The following is an 18,910-nucleotide window of genomic DNA, read 5'->3' as shown; positions in this document are numbered from 1 at the left end:
AAGACACAAGAGGCGCCGATCCAAAGGCCAAGCCTCGACCTGAACCTGAAGAGGGTGACCAAGAAAACAGTAATTAATTTCATATATTCATTATTTATTAGATGGAATTTATCAAATATATATATATATATATCGACGCTCTACCACTGCTCTTATATATTGAGTAATAAAAATCTTAGCGAAAATAGGAAGTTTTAATATATCATTAAATTTGAAAAAGTAATGATAGGGAAAAACTGGAGTAGCCTATACAGTAGATGATCATCGGCAAATAATCAAATATCTTGAATTATTTATAAATTAGAATGATTATAAAGCTTAAGTGCTATTATATATATATATATATATATATATATATATATATATATATATATATATATATATATATATATATATATATATATATATATATATATATGTGTGTGTGTGTGTGTGTGTGTGTGTGTGTGTGTGTGTGTGTGTGTGTGTGTGTGTATGCGTGTATAATATAAAAAAGAAAATAAATAATGCCTCTAGCATCAATATAATACACAATTCTGAAAAATGACTTATGATGTTAGGGTAATTAATTATAGAATTACACATTATAGAACATATTATAAAAAATGTGGCAATGAATAAAAATTAAAAAGTACAAAATATCTAAGACCATTTGAAAAAGCTACAATTGTTTATTCAGTAAACAGCAGTTCATACACGCAGGGGTACCGCTGAAATGTCTATACTTTCATTGGCTACAACATTCTCTGGCGTGATTGGTAGGTGGTAATCTCGCAAACCACTACGTCATAAAATTACTTTTTTATGAATGAATGGTATAAGATCTATGTAGCCTATAATTCAACTAAGTGATCGCTTTTAAAATAAATATTTTACCAGAGATATCATAAAATTGTTATTAATTTAATTATAAATTATAAAATGTGTCCGTTTGAAGTGAATATTTAGGATGAATATGGAATTTTCAGAAATAAAACAGGCTGTGTTTTGGCTATTATGTAATATATTGTTCGCAACACTGATGGCTATGATATAATATATCGTTTGCAACACTGAGTTCACACCCAGGACAGCTGTTTACATATACTGTAGACCGTTGTCATTAAACACCAAGTGGCATATCCTTATTCTTGTTTAAACCGTTATTATTCTTTGATGCATTCATGTGAATAAAAAAGGTACATTGGAAAAGTCGAACGAGTTAGACGTATAACTAGAATGTTAAAAATAGTCCAGTTTCACTGTAAATTTTCCTCTCTTTGCAGGAAACTCATGCCATTTTCTATTGGACTTTTACAGTATAGCCAGATGATAAAAAATTATTCGTTGAAAACTATTTGTCTGTTGTATTTGATTAATTTTCCTCAGAAATATGATAAATGAGATATCAAAGAATATATATAGACATTGTACCATATGTGCATCTGACAAAGAAACAAAGTGAATCTTTATCAAAAATACAAAGTCTAACTTGTGAGTCTTTGCAATCGATGGAAATTTATTTTGATCTATTTGTTTTAACCAATTATGTTGGTACACCCTATATGTTCGTAATCCTTTTTATATCTTGTCTATATTCTACGAATAATTGATAAATGAAAGGGATTTAAAAGTACAAAAGAATCCCTTCTCTATTTATTTAGAAATTTCTACCAACCATATTGGCAATACTGCTCATAGTAATTTTCCTCAAATTACCATCTTTCCTTCGGATAATCGGATTATTTCTTTGGAATATTTCAAGTACACAACATCAACCAAGAATTACAGGTTAGTTAAATAATATCAATATAGGTCCTGATGGTACAACATTCCTTGATAGGAAAAGTTAGTGATTTAGGTAGAAATTTTAATGAAAATTCAACATAATGTAAATTTTCAGGGCCAACTGGGTAGGCTAATGGCTGGAGGTCCATACACCCAATCCTTCCATTTGGGAAATGTTATTATATTGAAGCTATTCTTTTTTTTTTCTTATTCTGGATTGACCTTCCAAATTCTGTAATAGTTAGCTATAGATAAGTAGGTTATTTAGTTTTGACATAGAACTGTGCTTGTATGTTGATTGAACGTCACCCTACGTTAGGGTGGGGACTTGATTAGTATCGTACATAATGGTTTAATATGGGGTATAACTATGACGGGACCTGGAAGGGTCAAACATTTGGATAAACTTTACAATAAGCCTAAAAGTTATATTACTTTATTATTATTATTATTATTATTATTATTATTATTATTATTATTATTATTATTAATTTATTTATTTATTTATTTATTATTTATTATTTATCATTTAATATTAATATTTAATATTTTATTATTTATTATTATTTATTAATTATTTATTATCTATTTATAATTATTTATTATTTATTATTTTTTATTAATTATTATTTATTCATTAATATTTTATTTATTATTTATTATTATTTATTGTCTATTATTTATTGTTTATTTATTATTTGTTTATTATTATTTATTATTAGAGCCCTTGTATATCAGTGGCCAGTTCCTCCCGTGTGGATTAAAAAGGGACATCGACCAAGCTAAACTTCCCCCCCCCCTAACCTAACCTACAAGCCGTGTCTTTACCTACTTACCTGACAAGGGCGTTACCCCCTTTACACTGTCGTGTTTTAAGTTAGCCGTAATCAAACATACAAGTGGCCGCTATCATGCATACATCCCATATTATTATTATTATTATTATTATTATTATTATTATTATTATTATTATTATTATTTATTATTTCTTATTCTTTATTTTTTATTAATTATTTTATTATTTAGTATTTATTTTTTAGTATTTATTTATTTATTTATTCAATTATTTAATTATTTAATTTATTTATTAAATATTTATTTTTTATTTTATTTTTTTTTATTTATTTAATTTTTTTTCCTTATTTATTATTATAAGCTAAGTGACAACCCTAGTGGGAAAAGCAGGAGGTAATAGTTTACAACACCATGCTCTCCATTTACTCCAAAATAATGCAATCCTGCAGTTTTCATCTTCTTGCATAGTAATTAGGTGGCTATTTAAATTCTGGGAAAGCACTAATTAGCAAGATATGTTGAGGAAGGGGGAAGGGGTTATAAAAAGAAAATAACTCTGTTTCCTCACTAAACGACTTGGAACTGACATGTCAACACAGTCAACCAAACAGAATTCGTGATGCCAGCGTACATACAGAAGTCCGTGATGCCAGCGTACATTTGATATACTGTATATTCAAAATATGTTTAGTTAAATATGGATTAATTAGTCAAACGTGTCCATAAAATATGCAATTTACAATTAGTGACACTTTTGAGTAATCACTCAATTTTTGATTAAGTATATTTTGAATATACGTACAGTATATCAAATGTACGCTGGCATCACGGACTTCTGTTTATGTACGCTGGCATCGCGAATCCTGTTTCTTTGACTTTGTTGACATGTCAGTTCCAAGTTGTTTGGTGAGGAAACCGAGCTATTTTCTTTTTATAACCCCTTCCCCCTTCCTCAACATATCTTGCTAATTATTTCTTTCCCAGAATTTAAACAACCACCTAATTACTGTGCAAGAAGATGAAAACTGCAGGATTGCATTATTTTGGAGTAAATGGAGAGCGTGGTGTTGTAAACTATTACCAAGCAGGATGCTATAAGCCCAAGGGCTCCATCAAGGAAAAATAGCCCTTGAAGGAAGGAAACAAGAAAATAAATAACTTAAGAGAGGAGTACTGTAATGAATTGAATTGATTAGTAATTTCCATTTTAATCCACGCTCTGATTTTTTACATAATTAATCTTGCCTACCTTATACCAGTTTGTTCCGTAACCGAAATACAAACCTTAGCTATTTACATTGGGTTTACCTTTTAGCGCAGCTGAAATGACGAGCCAATAGTTTTAACGAGGGTTAATTACCCCCGCGCTAGTTAGCGGGGGGTAGGGGAAGGGTAGCTTGCTACCCCTTCCCCCCCCACACACCGGTGACTTGCTTCACTTCACTTTTGGCTCGACGATAAACAGACGTGTCTGTCCATAGTCCTCGTTGACAGCCTTTAATCTTTTTTCTGCTTTTTCTTTACTACAGCTTGTGTGTGTGTTTGAAGTTGACTGCCTTATATTATCTTTGCTATGCGTACGTGCCCTGGTGTTGCCGGCTGCCCTTGTGGGACCTTTCTGTCGGCCTTGGATACGGATCCTCACACCCTTTGCCCTCAGTGTCGGGGCTGACGGTGTGACCAGGAAAACATGTGTAGTGAGTGTAGGGAGTGGTCTGCCTCCCAGTGGGAGAGGTTTGGCCGCCGGCGTAAGAAAAAGTCCAAGAGAGACCATTCTCTTTCGGGGGTTGCCTTGAAGAAGGAAGGTTCTCGGGACTCTTCTTTCGCCGCCCAAACCTCCTCCGAAGCTCCCCCTCGTCCGGCTCCTAAGGAGAGTCCTGCCGAGTGGTAGCGCAGGCCCTAGTTCTGTTTCCCGACCTTGGGCGGGGGGAGAGGGCGTCGCCTCCCATAGCGGGGCGGTTCCCCCTCCTCCTCCGAGGGAGGTTGTTGATAATTCATTGTCTAATGATAATCTCTTACAGATTTGGGCTTCCCTGGGGCTTAAGGGCTTGCCCTCCTGGGTTGCCTTGATTGACCTTGTCTCGTTGGGGGCCGCCGTTAAGCAGTTGCTGGTGGTAGCAGAGGTAGACCCTCTGTCTATCGTCGACGTCGTGGTGGCAGAGGCCTCCGACGTGGCAGGGCAATCCTCTACAGGTGCAGTTGAGGATGATGGTGCTGACGGCTCTCTTCCCCCTTCCGTACATCCTTCGAAGGGGGAAGTGAGTCCTACGGGCTCTTCTGCTGTTCAGCTTCCCTCTAAGGGAAGTGTTTTGACTGAGACTCCCCTTCGGAGGACTGATGGTCCTGATGATCTTCCCCGTGGCCGCCTTCGCCGTAAGGCTCACCGTCCGCTGCGTCGCAAGGGCCTCCCTTTCCCTTATAAGGGGTTTAAGAGGCACTTTTTTGGATCCTCTTCCTCCGAAGGGGACTCTCCTTGTCGTACTCAGCCTACAGCTCCTGCTCCTTTGGTCCTCTCTGCAGACCGTTCTCCTACTCCTGCTAGAACTTCACCTTCTGGGGAACTCGTCACCCGACGGGCAACGGTCTCTTCGGGGCAAAGGGATTCTTCCCTTTCACGTGCAGTGTTAGCGCATAGGCGCTCTCCTGCTCGTCAGCGCTCTCCTGCTCGTCAGCGCTCTCCTGCTCGTCAATGCTCTCCTACTCGTCAGCGCTCACCTGTTCGTCGCCGCTCTCCTGATGTTCGCCCTCCTCGTCAGCGCTCTCCTGAGGACATCCTACATCCTGTGGTTACTGAAGAGCGCTTAGCGCGCCAGCATTCTCCTGCTCGCCCTTCTGCAGTGGTAGCGTACAGGCGCTCTCCTGCTCGTCAGCGCTCTTCTGAGCGTCAGCGCTCTCCCGTTCGTCAGCGCTCTTCCGTTCGTCAGCGCTCTTTTGAGGATCATCGCCCGCCTGCTCGCCAGCGGTCCCCTGTGGTTTCTGATCATCCTGCAGTCCCTGTTGGACACCCTGCGCGCCATCAGTCTCCTGAGCTCTCCCGCGATCCTCATCCTGTGTCTATGCAACATCGTCCATGTTCTCCAGCGCGTGTTTTGAAAGCACATGTTCGCCCACGCGCCTACGATCTTCCTGTTCGTGAACGCGCTGCGCCACCTGTTCCTTCACAGGATCTCGCGCGTCGCCCCCTTGCTCGCCAGCGATCACCTGCTCGCCAGCGTTCACAGACGATCCTAGTATCGCCTGTTCGTCAGCGTTCTCCTACGCGTCAACGATCACCTGTTTATCGGCGATCTCCGGACCGCCCGCGTGATTTACAACCTGCGCGCACGCGTTCTCCAGCGCGTTGTCGACCAGAGGTTCTGCTCTCCTGCTCGTCAGCGCTCTTCTGAGCGTCAGCGCTCTCCCGTTCGTCAGCGCTCTTTTGAGGATCATCGCCCGCCTGCTCGCCAGCGGTCCCCTGTGGTTTCTGATCATCCTGCAGTCCCTGTTGGACACCCTGCGCGCCATCAGTCTCCTGAGCTCTCTCGCGATCCTCATCCTGTGTCTACGCAACATCGTCCACGTTCTCCAGCGCGTGTTTTAAAAGCACATGTTCGCCCACGCGCCTACGATCTTCCTGTTCCTGTTCGTGAACGCGCTGCGCCACCTGTTCCTTCACAGGATCTCGCGCGTCGCCCCCTTGCTCGCCAGCGATCACCTGCTCGCCAGCGTTCACAGACGATCCTAGTATCGCCTGTTCGTCAGCGTTCTCCTACGCGTCAACGATCTCCTGTTTATCGGCGATCTCCGGACCGCCCGCGTGATTTACAACCTGCGCGCACGCGTTCTCCAGCGCGTTGTCGACCAGAGGTTCTGGAAGGACATGGTTCGCTATCTACTAGCTCGCCATCGCGCGATCATTCACCTGCGCGTCCTGCGCGCTATCACTCGCCAGCGCGTCACCATGCGACAACGCGCCATCGCTCACCTGCGCGTCAGCGTTCGCCAGTCACCACCGATCGCCTGCTGATCTACGCCGCCAGCGACCTTCCTCGCCCACGCAGCAACGCGTTTCCTCGCCATCGCGCCAACGCATTCGTTCGCCGACTTGGCCACGCGCTCGTTCACCTGTACACCCTCGCGCCCACTCGCCTGCGCGCCCGCGCGACCGCTCGCCTGCGCGCCCGCGCGACCGCTCACCTGCGCCCGCGCGATCATTCGCCTGCGCGCCCGCGCGACCGCTCGCCCACTCGCCTGCTCGTCTGCGCGATCATCCGCCTGCACGCCCGCGCGATTGCTCGCCTGCGCGACCGCTCGCCCTCGCGCGACCATCGTTCGCGGCGAATTTCGTAGCCAGTGGTAGGAGCAGGAACGCGTGTTCCTAGACAGCGCTCGGGATTGCCTCCATCTAAACGCAGGACTGTAGTGCAGGACAAGGAAGACACTGCGGAGAGGTTAGTGCATCATTCTTCCCCCCCTTCTTTTCAGGCAGGTACTGTGGTGTCCACTCCAAAGGATCGCCCGATCCCTTTCCCTCCAGCGACTGGTTTATCTAGGCATGCTAATAGACACCAATCTCCACAAAGCCTTTCCATCAGACGACCGAATAGCAAGGCTGAGGAGGGTGGCGGAACCCTTCCTCAGGCGAGAAGAGCTCCCCGCCCAGTCGTGGTTGCGTCTCTTAGGTCACCTGTCTTCCCTGGCTCGTCTGGTTCCAAACAGCCGCCTCAGGATGAGATCCCTACAGTGCCGGCTCAAGTCCCGGTGGAATCAAGGATCCGATTCTCCGGACATTCTGATCCCGATGGGGTCTTTGGAACAGACGGACTTGCGGTGGTGGCTGGTCGACGAGAACCTGTGGAAGGGAGTGAGTCTTCTCGTCCTCCCCCCAGAATTGACTCTGTTTTCGGACGCATCAAAAGAAAGGTGGGGGGCGCACGTTCTGAACCAGAGGGCCTCAGGCCTTTGGTCAGAATCAGAAAAGTGCCTACACATCAACCTGTTAGAATTGAAGGCCGTGTTTCTGGCTCTTCAGCAGTTCTAACGGTCCCTGGCGGGTCACTCCGTGGCGGTGATGAGCGACACCACCACGGTAGTGGCTTATATCAACAAGCAGGGAGGTACTTTTTCGCAGCAGCTATCCCATCTTGCAGTAGAGATTCTGAGGTAGACCGAAATCCACTCGATAACACTATCAGCTCGCTTCATTCCTGGCAAGAGGAATGTGCTCGCCGACAGTCTGAGCAGGGCCTCGCAGATAGTGAGTACCGAGTGGTCTTTGGATCCTCAGATAGCCAACAAAGTCCTGACTTTGTGGGGTTCCCCGACTGTGGACTTTTTCGCGACAGCTTTGAACTTCAAGCTGCCCCTGTACTGCTCCCCAGTCCCGGACCCCAAGGCACTCTGGCAAGATGCTTTCCAGCAACGGTGGGACAACATCGACGTGTACGCCTTCCCACCGTTCTGTCTGATGAGAAGGGTGCTCAACAGGACCAGACTATCGGTCAACTGTTCGATGACTCTGGTAGCTCCGCAATGGCATCACGCGGAATGGTTCCCGGACCTTCTGCAGCTCCTCACGGAGCTCCCGAGGGTCCTTCTTCCACGACATGAGCTTCTCAGACAACCCCACTCCGGCGTCCCTCAAAAGGCCGTGGCCTCGCTTCGGCTTCACGCCTGGAGACTATCCAGCGTCTCCTCGCGGAGAGAGACTTTTCGCAGCAGGTTGCGGAGAGAATGTCTCGGCACCTGCGAAGGTCCTCTGAGGGAGTCTACCAAGCAAAGTGGAGAGTCTTTTGTGGTTGGTGTCGTGGGAGGGGTATCTCTCCACTCGATGCCACTATTCCAGCAATACTAGCGGACTTCCTCGTTTATCTGCGGGAAGAAATGCGCCTTTCTGTCTCGGCAGTGAAAGGCTATCGCTCAGCCTTAAGCTTGGCCTTCAGGCTGAAGGGCGTGGATATTTCTTCATCGCTAGAACTCTCTTTACTCATACGTAGCTATGAGCTTACCTGCCCCCAGTCAGAAGTGAGACCTCCTCCTTGGAACGTGGTTCGAGTCCTCAGGTCTCTTAAGAGACCTCCCTTCGAACCATTACGCCAGGCCTCCGATCGCCACCTGTCTTGGAAGACGGCTTTCCTACTCGCTTTGGCTTCGGCCAAGCGGGTTAGTGAACTTCATGGTCTCTCGTACGACATCGCCCATTCAAGGGGATGGGGGGAGGTAACGTTCAGGTTCGTTCCTGAGTTTGTTGTCAAGACTCAGAATCCTGGAGTGCCGGATCCTCGCTTCGACTCTTTCAGGATCGCGAGTCTCCGTTCTGTAACAAGCGACCCAGACCAGCTGCTACTATGTCCAGTGAGGTGTCTGAGGCACTACTTGAAGAGAACGGCTGCAGTCCGTCTTCAAGTGCGAGCTTTGTTTGTGAGCACAGGCAGGACTAAGAGGAGGGTCACTAGGAACACCATCTCAACTTGGATTCGAAGGGTTATCCACCATGCCTTGAATCCAGACCCTCCTCCGTCACGTCGCCCTCGGGCACACGATGTCAGGGGTGTTGCTACATCCCTGGCCTTCAAGAGAAACTTCTCTGTGACGCAGGTACTTAAAGCTGGGGTCTGGAAGTGTCAGACGACCTTCACAGCCCACTACCTGCAAGACGTGACCCACAGGAGCCTCGATACATTTTCTATCGGCCCTGTGGTGGCTGCACAACAGCTGGTCTAACCTCAGGCTCCTTTTTGGACAAGTAGCAGTAGGTTGAGGGCGTTGTTACCCGGTCTTAGTCTGCGTGAATGAAAGAGTATGTCTGACCCTTACTACTTTCTTCATTCTCCCCTCTCTTGGGGAAGCAGCATCCTGGTCCTTGCATAGCTGACCTCGACCTCTGCAGGTAACCCATGCTTCTTTGTGCTCCTAGTATTAAGCTTAATACTGTTGCGTCCCCCATACCCTGACGAGGTGGTATTGGGAACGTCCTATCCTAGATTCCTATCTAAAGATCTCAAGGTCAACTTCATAGGAAGAGTCACACTCTCCTCCACACACTGCTTATGTAGGCCACTCGTTCCTAGCGATGCCAGGAACTTGTGAGGTACAGGAGCTCCTTTTCTCTAGTGCTGCTCACTGAGGGATTGAGCCCCCGGGCAAGCCGAAGTCAGTAAGGCTGGGGACTTTCCACCCTTCCTAAGGGGTAAGTCACCCAATGTAAATAGCTTGGTTTGTATTTCGGTTACGGAACAAATGACAATTTCGAAGATAATTTGTATTTTTCCTAACCATACAAACCTTAGCTATTTACACATATGTGCCCGCCATCCCTGACCCCCAAGTCAAGTCCTACCTCTAAGTGAAGTGAAGCAAGTCACCGTTGTGTCGGGGGGGGGGGGGGGGGGGGTTAGCAAGCTACCCTTCCCCTACCCCCTGCTAACTAACGCGGGGGTAATTAAACCTCGTTAAAACTATTGGCTCGTCATTTCAGCTGCGCTAGAAGGTAAACCCAATGTAAATAGCTAAGGTTTGTATGGTTAGGAAAAATACAAATTATCTTCGAATTTGTCATTTTAAGTAGGAAAAATCTATATTTGGGTGTTGAAAGGTGGCGACATAACAGTTATTCAGGTGTTGTTATAGGCAGGTACGCCGAATATACCAGCGTTGCCAGAAGCACCGGCATCGCTAGGGGATAAAATCATCGCCGCCATCTTCCTATGTGACATAGAGGTGCTGGTACAGTCAACCCCTCTTACCGACTAGTACTAGCCCGCCACCAATAACGGCAACACCTTTAGGGGAAAAGGGGCCTAGAACGGCAGAGACAAACGGCAATGGTTCCTGTAGAGAAAACCATGCCTTAGCTGAAGGCAGCGCCGCCAGTTGAGGCACTGCCGCATCGCCCGTACAGGTACAATAGGACAGAGAGCCAAAAGGTGGCGGCTAAGCCGCAGACACTGGCACTAACGTCAGTCTGATAGCTCACCCCTCAGGGAGAAGCCTACTGACGGCCATGGAAGGTCATATAATAATAAATTCCATGCAATGTCCATCCCGGAAAGACTAGGATAAAAAGAGAGAGGTGATTACATGGAGAAACTATACCCATGCAACAAAAAACGCCACGCCGTCAGAGATGGCGGCCGCCGTCCGATCGAGAAATTTCACAGAGGGTAAGAGATAGCAGCCGTTCATGCAAGTCGGCGCACCGACTTGATGACATTACCCTTCTCAAAGGGGGGTTCTAAAAGACTGCGCAGTCCTAGCACGAGAGATCACGAACGAATGCAGAATAGCTAAGCCTAATAAATCGATGCCACAGGTAAATTGAGAAATCCCAGAGGCTATGAAGGAACGGCAGAAAGGTAAGTCAGAACACCGACAAGGAGAAATCACCCTTCGGAAAGGGAACTCAAAAAAACTGGTCAGTCCAACCATGAGAGATCAAGAACGTATGTAGTATGGTGGCCCAACAAATTCGCCGACGAAGAAAACATTTGCCATCATGGTACAAAAAGTGCTGTTAGTAACAGCACACTTGGGTAACAGCATTACCGTCTCCCAAGTCTCTTCCTACTGCAGAGGCATAAGAACAATTCCCCTATATGAGGCTTCATCTGCCGTCGGTAACGGCAGTGTTGGTAAGAATGGCAGCAAAGTCAGACGACAATAGTTCCCACAGAAACATCATGCCGTAAGCAAAGGTTGTGGTGGTACAGGCCACACTGTCTAAAATAGTGACGTATCACTATCGTATGCTCAAGAAAAGGAATGCTGTCGGAGACGACGAAGTCGTAAGTACCGGTAATGCCGTCAGTCTGACAACTTGCTCTTTCTTAAAGGGGTAACCTGACGGGTCTTTAAGACCAGAACCCTGAAGGGATTAGGCCTCACGACAACAATAGCAAAACACAGCATTATAAATAAAATTGAGTTCAATATCAGTAACAGGAAGACTCACCATGGAGAGGTGCAAAGACATAAAGTAAAAATTTTACCAATCTATCTAAAATTCTCAGAGGCTAGCATACGGCATCACACAACTGTCACCGCACCAACAGCAAAAAGCTTCCCCTTCGCAAAGGGGAACACGATAGAACTACCGTAAGCCAGCATGAGAACATATGAAGGAATGTAGCATAATGGACCAACAAACACGCCGTCGAAGGATAGGCTAGGCCTGGATACGACATGTCAAAAGAAAAATCCCAGAGGCTAAAAGAAAAGGCAGTAAGACTGTCAGCGAACTGACTGAACAAGATAGGTGAGCTCACCCTTCGCTAAGGGGAACTCGAAAAAAACTGCGCCTTGTAGCCCTGAGAGAATTCATATGCTTGTAGCACAATGGCCAAGAGCCTAAATGGTCAGAGTACCGAGAAACGCTAACAAGTGGGACAAAAATCTGAAACTAGTATGACAGAGTAAAAACCTCCCCGAGGGAAGAGACCACTGTCAACAAAATCGGAACTAAAGACCAAAAACGAAAACGTCGAGACCGTCTCCAACCAAAAACTTACCCGTCTCCAGGCTAGGCTAGCTGAAACTGATAAGAACTCAAAAAGACATAAATAATAAAAATGCAATGTAAATGCTAACTTAAAATAGAGCCCAAAGCATCGAAATCTTGAAAAAACTACTAGCTAACGTGAAACTTGCCAAATAAACAAGCAAACATGAAAAAGAAGTAATCAGGTACAAGACCCGACGTCATGGCTAGCTGGACTCGAAGCGCTCAGGCTTCCTCTCACACAAAAGCTAAAATATGACTCCCCAAAGAAAACCAAAGCAAAAACAGCTAAAACAAAAGGCAAAGAGAGGTAGGTACTCAACTTTGACGAAGAAGAGGAAGCCAACATACGAAGAAAATCTTCGAAAAAAAGGTGGAAGGAGCGCGCACAAAAATATCCCGCGCGCCCGACTACGGTCTCCCCTGTGCGCGCGCCGACGGTCTCCTGCACGCATCAATAGTACTCTCACATGTGCGCCAATGCACCCGCCCTAGCGCAACTAGTCACACGCTTCGGCGCATTCTAGGGAGACTGCACAAAACTACACAGTGCCTTACTGAGCGCCAGCGCTCTTCCGTGCTTTCTTGCACCCTCCTGCGCAGTTGTGGTCTCAGATCCAGTGCGCCAGCTCTTGCCAAAGAGCCAGTGCTCGCAGATCCAATGCGCCAGCCCTAGCCAAAGAGCCAGTGCTTGCCTGCTCTCCAGTGCTCTTCTGCGCATTCACCGGAAACTGCGCTTCAGCAGAAACTGAGCACCAGCATCATCCTGTGTGCCATCGCTCCAGTACTTTCGTGCACACACGCTATAGGCAGAAAAAAGGAATAAAACTTTTTGGACAGGTCACCATTGCCCAATTCCTCTCCCTGCAAACGCATAACATGGCCACCGGGAAAAGAGAAAAGAGGTTTCAAAGAAGGATTCAAGATCCCGAAGATTCCATCTTACAAGGTGAATTGAAACGGGGAATCCATGGTCCCTGTCTCTTCTGAAGTTTCTTTTTTTCCTTGACAGACCACCGTCAGCAAACACTAAAGGATCAACAGTCTGATCTCTAGATCACTGTTTGCTGATGGCTAGTTCATGGTTTGCTGATCGCTAGGTCTCCGATCACCAGATTGCCAATTGCTAGCTCAATGCTGATCTTTGACCTCTAGTCCCTCCAATGACATAACGATCACCAATTCCTAGCGTTCCAATCACCGATTGCTAGTCAATAACCAGTCATCAGCTTGCTGTTCACTAGATCACCGATGGGCAGCTCATCTTTCTTCGATCATTGAGCTCAGATCGCTGATCTCTGACCAGCCCATCTTCAGCTTGCTGATCTCTGCCCAACCAGGAGAGACCACATTCAGCTTGCTGATCTCTAGCTCACAATGCGCTCACAGACCGCTGATTCACCGATCATCGGCAATTCGCCAGCAGTTCGTGACTCGGACTTACTAGTCAACCTCTGCCCTTAATTCCCTAGATCAGAAGGTATACAACATACTTCTCGCTACTGGCCGTTCGCCATCACACTAAAGTGATCGGCAAACGTTTGACAACCCTCATCAATGGCTTGTCGACAGGGAAATACTTGCGAGCACTCTCCAACTGCACAGTAACCACGATACTTAACCATTGACTAACATTCGCCAGATTGTTTCTATTGTAAGGAATAGCATCAATCCCATCAGGGTGCATGGTAGGGGTAAGCATTGCCTTCCTTCTGTTAGTTAAAGGAATTCTCTCTCAGGGAAGAATTCTTACACTGGGTATCGCATCTGATCCTTTGCGACACGAGTCAAGACTCCAGCGTCAACAATCTTCCATGCAAAAGGATCTGCAAGGAGCAGTCCCTTTGGGTCGATATCCACACCATGTTGGATTTCGAACAAGGGCTAAGACCTCAGGTCTTCATTTGCACTCTGGACCTAAAGGACACATACTTCCAGGCCCAAACCATTCATCTAGTAAGGTTGGAAGATTCAGTCTAGACAAACGAGAAACACCAGTTCAGGGCACTGTGCTTCGGTCTTCCCATTACACCCATCCTGGTCTCACAGGATCGGCTTCTGTCTCCGCCATTTCGGGATGACCGACTGACCTTTAGCAGAATCAGTGGCAACCTTGCATTAGTACCGGAACTTCTGAAGTCTTTTTACCAAGATCCAGTGATCAAGGTAAACCTGTGGAAGTCTTCCCTACTTCCCTCCCAGAAGACTGGTGTATCTGGGAATGATTCTAGACACCAATCTCCACAAAACCTTCTCAAAAACGAGAACAACTCCCATCCCAGAGTGACTTGAGTCTGACTGGAATCAGGCCCTTGATCCCCCCAGACATTCTGACCCCCCATGGGACCAGAAGTTTGGACGAACCTCAAGGGATGGGTATCAGTCGAGAATCTACAGAGCGGTATAACCTTCTCATCCTTTCCCACCCCTCGGACTTGATGCTGGGCTTAGAACACATTAAAAGAAGAGAGGAGGGACCTTAGTGGTGCACCACACGACCTCAGCCCTCTGGACAGAGTCCGAAAGTACCTTCACTTAAATCTCTTTAAGAGATGAAGGCCAACTTTCCAGTCCTTCAACAGCTTCATCAGTTCCTAACAGACCACTCAGCGATGTGATGGGCGACAACACCACACACCACATAGAGGCTCACATCGGCAAGCAAGAAGGAACTTGCTCATAACCTCTTCCCATCTAACAGTATAAACACTTAAGATGGGCCAAAGTCCGTTCGGTACCACTATCAGCCCGCTTCATTCCAGACTAGTAGAATGTGCTCGCCAACAATCTGTGCACAGCATCTCAGATAAGGTATACTGAATGGTCTTTGGATCACCTTGTAGCCAACAAAGTCCCGACTTAACAGGGTCCTCCAATTAGGGATCTGTTCGCAACGCTCCTAAACCTCAGGCTGCCGTTGCTCCCCTGCCCTAGACCCCAAGGCTCTCTGGCAACAATGGTCGGTACAACAATGACGTTTACTTCTCGTCTCTGTTTTGTCTGGAGAAGGGCACTCAAGAAGGTTAGAACATCGGTCAGCCTCTCAAGGACTCTCCTAGCTCCGCTATGGCATTACGCAGAACGGTTTCCAAACCTTTTGCAGCTCCTGATAGTCTCCAAGAGAACCCTCTCCACATCCCAGACAACCCACTTCGACACCTACCACAAGCTATAGCTTTGCTATGATTGTACGCCTGGAGACTACCTAGTACCTCTTCTCCCACAGAGGCTTTTCGCAATAAGTTGTGAAAAGGTTGTCTAGATATCTGAGGAGTTCCTCAGCATCAATCTACCAGGCAGTATAATGTCTTGTTGGTTGGTGTCATGTGAAAGTGTCTCTCCATTCGATACCTTTATTCCAGTAATATCGGAATCCTTGAGTATATGCAAGAGGGAAAGACCCCCTATTCAGTTTCAACAGGTAAAGATGATCACTCAACCTTGATCCTTCACTTCAAACTGAAAGGAAGGGACATCCTCTCATCACTAGACCTTTCCTAACTCATACGGACTTATAACTTGCTTTTCTCCAGTCGGAATTGAGACCTTCCTCTCGGAACATGGTTCAAATTCTCCAATCTCTAAAGAGATCTCCTTATGTTCCACTTCACCAGACAACAAATTTTCACCTGGTTTAAGAAGACAATGTTCTTACACACACTGACAGCAGCCATAAGAGTCAAGGAACTTCATGGTCTCTCTTCCCACATCGCCCATTGATGAGAAGGGCGAAAGGCAATGTTCAGTTTTGTCCTCGAGTATGTCGCCAGACACAGTCTCAAGAGGTGACGGATCCTACCTCCAAGCAAAGTGAACTAAATCACAGGTGGGTGAGCGGGAGTGGTAGCAAACTACCCCCCCCCCCAGCCCCCCCCCAGCCCCCGCTAACTAGTGGTGTGGGTAGTTAACCCTCGCTAAATTTTAATGCCTCTTAATTTCAGCTCAGCCGAAAGTATAACCCCTAATAAATAGCTAAGGTTTGTATAGTTAGGAAAAATACAAATTATCTACGAATTTGTCATATTTTTCTAACTGGTTATCTTGTGTTTATTATACATTTCTGACCATTACTACTTTTGAAAATTGCTCAGTTATGGTGTTTCCCCACCCAAAACCTTAGTTTCCCACTGAGGTCCCACTATAATTCTTATTATATGTGGGGTAAGTAAACTCATGAATGGGTTGTATGCTTCAATGTTCTTGCTCAGAAATTAATAAAACTCAAGATAACGAGTAGGGAAAATATATGGATCATGAATGTAGCTAGAATTTAAAGTACCATTCTGTATAAGGACATACTGAGAAGAATGGTATGTGCGAATAAGAGCGGCATGCACTGGGAACCCAGACGTCTTTTTTACACATACCGGTAGCCCTTTCTAGTACTTGGTTCCGAACAAGACCAAACAATTGCTCTTCAATCAAGACGGGGCAACGCCCTCTCTATGATCTGTCGTCAGATTTGTAAAAGGCTTCTGGATATATCATACCTTAGGTGATGCCCAACATATAGCAAGCAATACATTCTTACCTCCTTGGTCTAATCTCCCAGTTCTAGCGAGCGCTTGTAATGGCTCAATCACATCGATAAAATTTGCTTTTTGTTTGTTCAATGAAGTTAGACAACATTAGGCCAGGATTTTACTTGAGGAGATGCCACTTGGCTTGCCAATTGGCCTACATTTTAAGAAACGGAATGTTCAAATTATAGGTGTCTTCCATTCAATGCTACGCTCCTTTATTTGATGATACTTTAAGTGCACCAAGCTTTCCGGCATTCCATAGCTGATATTTTGCATTAATTTCTCCCTCTCCTCAAGACCAGACTACAATAATGGACCTTTAAGCTCTTCCTCAGTTTTTAGACGATGCAGGTAACTTCTCTTAACCGCTTTGCATGCTCTTATGGTCATTTGATCACTACATACGCTTATGGTCTTCTTAAAAATTTTGTACTTCCCTTTCTTGATTAAGTTTTGACTATTCTTGCTCCTTTTGGAACTGAGCTCTCTTATGGGCAATATAGAAAAGGCGACGCCTGTTTTCCCAATTTCTGGATGATCGATAGAGAATCTAACTCAAACTTACTTGCATTACCGTGGCCCTTCATCTGTTCTTGTTTTTTAATTCTCACATCCAGTACTGTATAGCCATGCCTTCTGATGTCCTGCCTTGAAGAGGAAGGGCAGTTTATCATAAAGATAAAGGACTGCATATGCATGATTTTGGATGAATAGTAGTGCTGTACCAAAATCCCCCTTATTGAAAGAGGGTATTGTACTTTTTTTTTGTTTTTGTGCAAGTTTCCTGGTAGACCACACTCAAGCACCGCTGGGTAAGATGTTAGCATGTACTCTTGACCTTATCCTTCTCTGAAAAATCTCTGCAACATTCCCAGGAGATTTCGGGCACTCCAAGCCTTCGGCATGGTCCAACAGTGGACTACCTAGGAAGACTATCCTAGTACACTCTCGCGTCTTATGAGATTTCAAGAGTGCATCCTTACTCAGGATTATGTTCAAGTATACGTTATCGATCAGTACATAGGCAACTGCCCTTGTTCCTCTCCTACACCATGGGGACTTTTAGGACAATTTGGTGATGCCAGCAATTAGAAGAATGCTAGGGAAATCAACATAGTGTCAAGAACGTAACCTTTTGGGAAGTTGGTCTCTTTTATGTTCCTTCATATGCAAGATGAGAGATTTCATATATGGAACATCTCCTTCCCAGAAAAGATGTTCCTGTATAAAGTACATATTCAAACCTGTCAACACTGCTCTTGTCATGTATGAGACCAACCTTTCCTATCCTTCTGCAGGATGATGGGCACTGCCCTTATCCCCTTCCCGTTGAATGGTTCCAGAGACCAAAACCAGACAAGAGGAGTGGGGATAAGCGTACAATCAATGATACCTGCTTTTAGTCCATTACATGCTAAAGCAGAAATATTTAAAATTTGGTCTATGATTACCAAGGTCCATACACTTATGTAGTGTTGTCTGGAACAGGAAAATAAGATGACCCTCTCGCCTAGCAGTAGGACAATCCTTATTGCAAGAACTCCTCCTTGCCGGGAGAATTTAAGGCCCATGGACGTATATGGGGAGGAATAAGGGACCCACCCGAATACCTGACCAATTTGGAAATATAAACCGTGGGAGGAGGCTCCTGGCTTCTCAACTGAAGGACATTGCATGCAAGTGAGTCCGGTAAAGTGCACTGTACTCTATTTTGGGGAACAACTATGCTTCTGTTCTTGACTTGCGTGTACGATAGGTCGTTTGTACGATAGGTCATTTTTCCCAGACCCTCCTTAAGCAGGAGACCTATTGGGAAATCATCACACGATGAGATGTTTGCAAGATTCTCCCAGTCAAGAAAACTGTCCAAGAAAACATACTTGGTTGACCAGTCAACAGGGACTGTGTAGGGGTCAATTGTGATGCCTACATCAAGACAGAGTGGAAATACTTTTCTTTAAGTTGTCATCATCGAGTGATTTACTCAACATATCAGCTGAAAAAGAAACTTCCAATTTTCCCCAGTCTCTTTGTTGGCAGCGTTAGAGGACACCTTCCAACATACCTGGGAATTCTAGATGTTTACTCTATACTGCCCTTTTTTCTGTTTCACCGATTACTTTGTAATCTTTGCAATCTGTAGACAACGTCTAAGCTCAACATGACATCGACCGCTCAGGCGAGTGCGCCAATTGTATCCAGATCGGATGGTTTCCTTAATACCGTTGTAGAGGGAAATCTAAAAATTCTTGAAGTATATTGTGCAGCCCTTGAACCAAGTTTTCATTGTGAACTTCAGTTCTGGACTTCAAGAGAGTCTTCTAGAATTTGAGGAGCTTCTAGAAAGGTC

At 45.5% G+C, this 18,910-nt stretch overlaps 1 long non-coding RNA gene across 2 annotated transcripts in view; it reads left to right on the top strand.

Annotated features, from left to right (window-relative positions):
* The first annotated feature begins 1,715 nt into the window (after positions 1 to 1,715).
* LOC137632958 (uncharacterized) overlaps positions 1,716 to 18,910 on the top strand; it is a 34,871-nt gene continuing 17,676 nt past the window's right edge. Inside the window, exon 1 of one of the 2 annotated variants that reach the window (XR_011042147.1) lies at positions 1,716 to 1,770. This is a non-coding gene — a long non-coding RNA (uncharacterized lncRNA). The remainder of the gene's footprint in view (positions 1,771 to 18,910) is intronic. The other variant, XR_011042148.1, reaches the window with a different exon arrangement.

Source organism: Palaemon carinicauda, chromosome 42 (genome assembly GCF_036898095.1).
Source record: "Palaemon carinicauda isolate YSFRI2023 chromosome 42, ASM3689809v2, whole genome shotgun sequence".
In the NCBI taxonomy this organism is placed as follows: Eukaryota; Metazoa; Arthropoda; class Malacostraca; order Decapoda; family Palaemonidae; genus Palaemon; species Palaemon carinicauda.
This window is presented reverse-complemented; position numbering and strand designations above follow the sequence as displayed.